The following is an 8,936-nucleotide window of genomic DNA, read 5'->3' as shown; positions in this document are numbered from 1 at the left end:
AGCGCTGTCGAACTCGTAACGACCCGTTTATACGCGGATGTACAGATTAACCGCCGTGATTCATGTGTTTTCACGGCACCGCACCAGGACCGAATTGCCTGCTTTCATAACGTGGGGAAAAAACGCCGGAGTAGGCTGTTGGGGTACCCCACGGCGGCAACCGTTTTGGCACGCAGGAGGCTGCGGCACCCCTGTTTTTGAGTTCCTGGTATCAAAGTTACAGGAACACACTCTCAGTACTGCACATCAGCTTCACAGCTAGGCTCCGGAGCCGTTTATCTTACCCCGCTCGACAAATCACGATCAACACTTTGAGCAGGGCGGTGCTGCTCTACAAGGTCTTGGTGTAATATCTACTGGTTAGGAATATTATATTATTTTCATTTAATTTGAAAAAGAAAAAAATACACAGAATTATGTTTTGTTATTTATAAGGATTTACATGTGGGGTTTAAATTTGAGAAGAACTTTGAAGACGTTTTTTTTATTGCAAAGTTAAACCGAATAGCACAGTCCTTTTAATACTATGCATTGCCTTTTATTTTAATTGGAGAACAATAACTGCTCTTTAAGTTGATGAATGATTTTGGATATATTCTGTGAATGTCATGCCTTGAAAATGAATTAAAGGTCCGGTGTTATGAACCATAAAAGGTCATCATGTCAGTTGCGCACAATGACATGAACGGTCTGTGGATCAAAGGTCTGTGGACCAGATTGGACTGTCCCACCAAAACAGACATTTATGGAGGTGGTCTGTACTTATTGAGAATGTAATGTAAACTCTGTTACCAAGTAGCCATTTTCCTGACATTTCAAGTTATAGTTTTTACTGAAAAGATAAAACTGAGCTCTTCAGAATGCCAACATCTGAGCAACATATATATATATATATATATATATATATATATATATATATATATATATATATATATATATATACACACACAGTATAAAATTTATACAGTATAAAATATACACTCAGTGAGCACTTTATTAGGACTCATTTTTTAGACTTATTGGTCTTCTGCTGCTGTAGCCTATCCACTTAGAGGTTTGACGTGTGTCTAAAGAACTAACCTATTTAATACTTTCATTGTGTTTCTTCAATGCCCTCTTGTTCAAATAGCATATAAAAACCTAGAAACTGTGACCGACCACCATGTTAATCCTTTAAAACTGCGTTCTTGCTGGCAGAACTGCTGCTCACTGCATGTTTTTTGTCTTTTGCACCATTCTCTGCCAACTAGAGACTGTTGTGCGTGAAACTCCCAGAAGATCAGCAGTTTCTGAGATGCTCAAACCACCCTTGTCTGGTGCCAACAATGATTCCACGGTGACAATCTTCCCCATTATGACATTCGGTCTGAACAACAGCTGAACCTCTTGACCACGTCTGCATGCTTTTATGCATTTAGTTGCTGCCACATGATTTGCTGATTAAATATTGGCATTGAAGGTGCAATAGGTAATTTCTGACTTTATATGGTCAAGGGAGTGTCGGTCCGCAACTGTATTTTTTGAGACCTGAATTTAAGGACTATAAACGCAGGCAGAGGGTAAGTCAACATGTCACTGAGCCTTTTTCAATGACAGTAAGGGATTTACAGTGGTCTTGTAACAATGTTTTAACACAAAAATACCTATTGTACCTTTAACAAGCTGGTGTACAGGACTACCTCATAAATTGCTCACTGAGTGTATATTCATGCAGCATAAAATATATATGAAACGTTTCTCACCACTGCTTGTACAAATTCCCAAATAGCTAAAATCTGCAACAAGCTTTTCAAGAAACACAATTTAAATGCAGACAGACTATAGCATTACTCTGCAGCCTCTGGTGTCCTGAGACAGCTGGCTGACGTAGATGTTTAATCTTTGAATGCCCTCTGTAGACAGATTCACAATGACATGAACACGTTTACGCGCCTAGTCCGTTTAGTGGAAATTTACGGCTAGAAGCTTCCAGGCTTCCGAGATAGAGGTCGGCGTGGATGCTGAAACCTTTTCTTTTTTTTTTACTTTGAGTTTAAGATAGGGAGGAAAAGAGAATGCGATTTAGTTGGGGTTACGGAGAATTGGAGAGGCGGGGAAGTTTAGAGTCCAGGTCTCGCTGGAGTATGAACACCGGTCTTATCGACTCAAAACACAGGCCCTGTTGGGCAGGCGATTTACAGCCTTGCCGCGGTCAGTGTGCAGTGTAACCTTCCACCTGGCTGTGATCCCGCTAGTGCGTTTATTAGAAAGCAAAACTAAACATGGCGCGAGGAAAGGAAGGGCAGGGTCATAAATGCGGCAGTGCAGAAGGCGGAAGGCGTTTCGCAGACCTCCTTGGCTGTCGAACGCCGAGCATGCGGAGGCTGTTGTTGCAGGTGGAGGGCGCCGGGCGAGAGGGAGAGAGGATTAATTGCTACATGCACAGTTGGATCGTGAGGTGAAAATAGGAAGATAAGCCAGGGTAATCAAGCTGAAACGTTACGTGTGGAGCATGGAGAATTTGCAGCGTCTGCTCTGAAAAATAAATGAGGAAAACGTGTTTGTGAAATGTCCTATTGTAATGAGGATTTCAGTTTTCTTTTTTTATTAGAGTGTCAGTTTTTATGGCTCAGCCTCATAGGTTTGACAGCCTAATAACAGAAGCTCTTTGTTGATTACCAGGCCTGTGCTGGTAGGTCTGGGGGATGGCTACATGGGGGGTTTGAGCTGCTCGAACATGGTAACTTTTATCTTAGAATCCGCCTCTTACCCCATCCTATTGTGTCAAGTTGTAAGGTAGGGAGTTTTTTCTGGAAGGATTGCAGTTGATATGGTTGTAAGAAAGAGAAAGAGAGTGCAAGGGACGGATAGAGCGAGTGAGAGATGGAAGGAGGGAAGAATGGAGAAGGGGAGAGAGGAATGTCACAGGATTGGAGGACGTTTTTTGTTTTTGTCGAGAGAGGAATTCAGGCGGGAGGGAGATGAGCAAATGGGTCACATGATGTGGATAAGAGAGAGGGAGAGATGGAAAGAATGCAGGAGAGAGGGAGGCAGAATGAACTATACGGCAGATTTATATTACAGCGAGGCTGGCAGTGCAAACAGTATTCTGATCCTGGACGATCCCGGTCTGCCTACATCCACCAACGATCCCGGTCTGCACACATCCACCAACACTCCGACTCCTCTGCATTCCGCACGCATCGCTCTTCCACGCCACAGTCCCAGAATGCACTGCAGCACAGTGTTGCCGTCACCAAACCCTCAGCCTTGTATATAACCAACCTCATTGTATATAACAGCCAAACGTCGCTAAAGGGGTTCCAAAATTAGAAATAAAAGTTTTCTATTCCGTGATACCTGCAGATAGGCTGTAACTTTCATTTCCTATTCTTACAAGAAGAGGAAGAAAGACCCCATGACTCAGGTAGTTGAAACTTCAGGCTTGATATAGTTTCATGCATGCGGTTATTGTAAAGCCATATGAGATATATACGTGTATATACAACTGAGATATCTTCTAGGTATATTTTTCTATGTACAAATGTTAAGGAAGAGATGAAAATGACTGACGAGACACGATCACTGTACGTCCCTGGAGCGAAGATGGATGTTCCTCTGTGGCAATGTACTGTAGTTGTGAACTCCAGAAGCTAATGAATGGCTAATGAGATTTCATGCCAACCGAGTTGCCCCGCAATGTCATTACATGGTGCTGTGAACAACAATTGGGAAAAAAAAAACGTGACAATAAATCTCTTTTTTTTCAGGAAGAGATGAGCGACAGGCTAGCGTAGCCCTGTCAGTTTGTTACAGCGTTCACTTGATTGGTTCACGGTTGTTTATTGCGCATTGTGAGATGTCCACTACAAATGAAAGTATGTCCAATTCTGAGCAGAAGGAAGCATAAAATATTCATGAGATATGGGATATTGCTTTTTTTTTTTTTTTGGACCTTGTGTTGACAGTTTTTACCTGAGGAGAAACAGTGGTTGCAGTTCAGTCCATTACATAGAAAGGAAAAAGATACAGCAATGGCTTCTTGAAGACGTTATTAACAAGGCATTATGGGAATTAAATCATTATAATTAATGAATTAGTGTCCATTATGCTTGGGAGGGTCAAGGGTCAAAGGGTACATAAATGAATAGGTGTTGTGGGAAAAAAATGAATGGTTTTCTATGTGTTTTTAAACCATATGTTCCGATTCCAAAGAGCACACAGTAGGATGTACACCTTCTGGGGAGCTGGACAGGTAAACAGTGGGTGAGTGGGGTTACTATGTACACAATCTGTGTGTCCCTGCCCCACCCCACCCCCGTTTTCCACTTTTCTGACCCCCACTTACTGATCATATGATGGGTGAATGTTTCGGGAATAGACGACTACCCACACCCTCATGATAAGGTGTATTTTATTTTTTTTTTAACTAGGGCTTATTTTGCGAATGTTTAAATGGTGTCGTGAAGAAAGAAGCTTTGCTTTATTTATCTCTCGTTCTTCGATGAGAAATTATTCGAAAAGCTGTCAAAAGTTGACCAAATGATCCTCAAGCCAAACAACGTGAAAGTGTTTGTTGTCCTGTAGAGAAGTCGCTCACATATTCCACTGCTCAGACCAGGTCTCCCATCAAAAGGAGTGAAATGAGGGAGTGGATGCAGGGAGGAGAAGGGGTGTTTACTTGTGTGTCTTCAGCCATTTGACTGGCATTAGAGCAAGCAAAGATGGTATAAATATATAAATATATACAAATATTTATGCACCCCATCACATGGGAGTCCTACAGTAAAAATATTGCATATGACCTTAGATTAGAATTTTAAAAAGCATATATTAGGAATAAGAACGACAAAAAAACGTATAATACTATATTTTTTTGAAGGGCCTGTTGATGCATTAAGCTTATATAACATTAGGGGAAGTTATATTTAGAATAAAGTTTGTTAAATTTAAATGCATGCATGGCTTGGTCTTCTATTGCCTTACATTTTTCTTACACACACACACACACACGGACGCACACGTACACACACACAAACACACACACACACACAACCATCACTTATCCAAAACAAGAAAATGTATAACTAGTGTATTCTGTACTATAAAATCCTTTTGCATTTTGCAAAATATATTTCCATTGATTGCAATGGACCCAATGATCCTAATGACGTCTGTTTCTTCTGCTTTAGCAGTTAGGAGGTCTTGGGAAATGTACATGTTTATTGTCAGTATCAGTGCTTTTGAAAGGGGATATCGATAACCTATCTATTGCCATATTCCTTGAATTCACTGTACACATTCTGTTACTATTACACTCAGCAATACAAGAGCCAAACAGGATCAAACAGAACTTCACCGAGGTCTGTGACATTTTCTTTCTTCTTTTATTTTTGTACAAAAATGCCATTGTGGTTTCCACTCGGGGGTTTTATTTTTCTTTCTCATTTCCAATGCATCAAACTGCTGTCTTGGAAAATGTATCGGAGGATTACATTTGTGTACTGGCAGTTCCATGGAGATGGAATCTTATGAAAAGGGGAGATGAATGGGAATAAACATGGATGGAATCTAAGGAATGTCACGGCCGGCCAATTTCTAGGGTGGCCTGTGAGCCTTAGGTGATGGTTGGGGGAACAAACCGCCCCTAGTTGGGGTTTAGTGGGGGTAGACCCCACGAGCGGGCCCAGTAGTGTGGACCATTGTGAGCACCAGGGGTTGCCAACTGTCCTGTAACCGCCCTTCTGTCCCTTCTGTAGTTTTACTTCCAGTTTTTTTACTTCCCAAAAATCTAGCACCACTGGACATTGCTGTACTGATTAATGATTGCTACAACTTGTAACTGATTAATTTCTTAACCGGCATTAACCAGTATCCATATCTGTTGTACAAATGTATGAGAACTTTTGTAAAAAAATACTTGGTTTGGTAATCTGGTCACATTGGAGTACCGTGGCAAGGGAAGGAAGCAGGGCAATCCAAGGACCATGTCTACTGGTTAAGTAGGCACACACCTGGACTACGTTGTGAACTAGTCCAAATGTGTGCTTCTTTCCACAGTAGGTGGCTAAGACCTGCATGCGTTTTACCTATGTATATAGGTCTTACTTGAAAAAGAGAGTCCTATCTCAATGTGGCCACCTGTTAAAATAAAGGATTAAAAAGACAGGGGAACCGCCATCACTGTATGAAAGAAAGCAAACCGTGCCCTTGCCACGGGTACATAACTGCGTGGGCCCGTATTTCTGTTTCTGTAGCTGGGCAAGGAGATGTTGGTAACCCTGTGGACACCATGCGATACCTCTGTAGCATGTCTGGACTGAGAGCCAGAGACATTCAGGCAGTGCGTACATGTCATGTTGCCTTTGTGTGTAGAGAAACAGTGTGGCGTAATGCCTTATGAGACTGGACTTGCGGCCAGTAACTTGCAGGTTCATATTTTGGCAAGGGATCTCTTGTTATGCCCTTGGACAAGGTACAATACCTGAATAGGAACTTCATGCGGTGAATTCTGTTAAACGTAGTTCTGGACTCTCATTACCTTTTGTTGAACCCTGGAATTGTTTGTTTCTTGGACAGCTTGGGGGGTCAGTTGTTTAGTCTTGTCACGTCACATAGCTGTTAAGATCCATCCGTTTCAGCACTTTTTTAGATTCAGCTCAATACTTGTTGAGCCATACGACCGTGTTGCTATCCCAAACTGCTGGCAACTAGCCTTTTGGTTGGTGACTTGATCACTGGGTTAGATTGAAGCTGCTCTGATCACGTTTGCATGCAAGCCAGTTTGTTAATAAATTGGTTGTTTATACTTCAGAGCCATTGGCTTGGTCAGTTAGATCAAACGAAATCCATTGGTAAGCCTGTGTTTCTAATTTCCATCCTCTCTCATTGGTTCTGTAAGTCAATGGATTTCCGGTTCACGGAAGACAGTGCTTTCAAGATTCAGCCCTATATCATTGTGATGAATCTGCTTAACTCAAGGCTTCTAGTGGTTTAGACTGTTTCGCGTGATCCACCTAGATTACTGAAACAGGGTTGAGACAAACTATGATGGGATCACACTCATGCCACACTGGAGCAAAGATTTGTTTTTATGGCTTGTTTAATTCTGGTTTAGCAATAAGTGGATCTCTCACAGGGCTCATTACAATTGCTTATTTTTCCTCCTCTTTTTATCTTTCACTTGCTCCTGACCCAGAAGTCTATCTAGGTCCACCATCTTTAAGGATATTCCAACTTAAATGTTACTTCGAGGAGCTATAAGTAGAAGCTAGGAACTCCCAATCTTTCCTTTGAGCAAGAAAACATCGGCTCATCCCCTGCGGAAGTATTTTTTTCTGAAAGCCTGACGTATAAATGATCGATCTGTGGACCCACCTCTCCCCATCTGCGATGTATGTAAGCAGACTTCAAACTGATCTTTGAAGGAGCAAGGACATTCCATTTGCCAAATTTACGTTTTTCTCGACTTCCCCGTCTCTACTTGTTTTTCTTTCATCTTTTTCTAGCCTGTCCCGATGGGTGGATCTAGGGGCAAGAAAAGGAAAAAGAGGAGAAAAAGAAGGGGATTGGAATGAGCCCTGTGTTCCCACTCTTCAGCTTAACTCGAGGCTTCTCGTGGGTTGGGCCGTAGTTGCACGATTCACCAAGATTACTGAGACAGGGTTAAGACCGACTGTCGTGGGATCACACTCTTGCCAAACTGGGGCAAAGCTCCATTTCATTCTATGGCTCGTTTGATTCTGGTTTCGCAATTAGTGGATATCTCACAGTCGGTCTTAACCGCGTCTTATGAACTCTGTGATCCTCCCTGAAGCGTTCCTTCTTTGACCCCGGCCTCGGAACGACCCCATCACCCGGCGTTCCTAGCTCGGTTACCGTTCCATGTCGCCTGCATCGTGTTTGTACCATTGATTTAATGTATGCAAACTTAATTCTGGTTGCAACTTGCACATTTATACCAATGATTGTACTTTTATATTTATGTAATTTAAAAAGAAGACATGTTCAAAAAAATAAATTTATTCTAAGGATATTTGTTGTATGGTTTCTTTTTTTTCCCCCTCCCCTTTCCACCCTGTGATTAATTAACGGGTGTCTGTCGATGTGACCATCTGCTGTTTCTGGTGCTTCTGTTGAACTATGGCACTGGTTAAGTCTGTGAGCCTACTTCCCTTAGGTGTCATAGATTGCTGGATGATTGGTGCAACTATGAAAACTAGTTTGCCAGACAAACTTTTCTCCTTGTTGATCTTCTGAAGGTAAGTTTGCACAACAACAGAGAACTCATAACTTGGTGTCTGTATGTGTGGCAGTTTACGGTTGACTCAAATATTTCAAAATGAAAATTTTTCTTTCCTTGGTTTCTCAGTTCAGCGAAGCCTCTCGGTGTGACTGTCGGCTCTGCGGAGCTGCAGAGATGACGCTCATTGGATGTGAAAGGACGTTCCTCATTTCCCCGCCTGCTGCCCCCTCCGAACAATAGTTTTTTGACATGGATTTTTGTCTTTTGCCTCTGTGGTTCATGTGGCGGGCAGGGCCGTAGTCATTACCCAAAAAATACACTCACATGAACTCTGTATTAGCTATTTAGTATATTTTCTAGACTTTTCTAGACTTTCTGCTGCTGTAGCCTATCCACGTTGTGTGTTCACAGATGCTCTTCTGCATACCACTGTTGAAATGTGTGGTTATTTGCATTACTGTCAGTTTTGACCAGTCTGGCCCTTCTCCTCTGACCTCTCTCATTAACAATGTGTTTTTGCCTGCAGAACTGCGGCTCACTTGATGTTTTTTGTTTTACGCACCATTCTCTGCAAACTCTAGAGTCTAGACACTGTTGTGCATGCAAATTCCAGGAGATCAGCAGTTTCTGAGATACTCAAACCACTCTGTCTGGCACCAACAATCAATCTACGGTCAAAGCCACTTAGTATATCTGTATATCCCCTTCATGG

The sequence above is a fragment of the Conger conger genome, chromosome 18, assembly GCF_963514075.1.
Source record: "Conger conger chromosome 18, fConCon1.1, whole genome shotgun sequence".
In the NCBI taxonomy this organism is placed as follows: domain Eukaryota; kingdom Metazoa; phylum Chordata; class Actinopteri; order Anguilliformes; family Congridae; genus Conger; species Conger conger.
The sequence above is the reverse complement of the archived record's forward strand: the minus strand, read 5'-3'. Positions refer to the sequence as shown.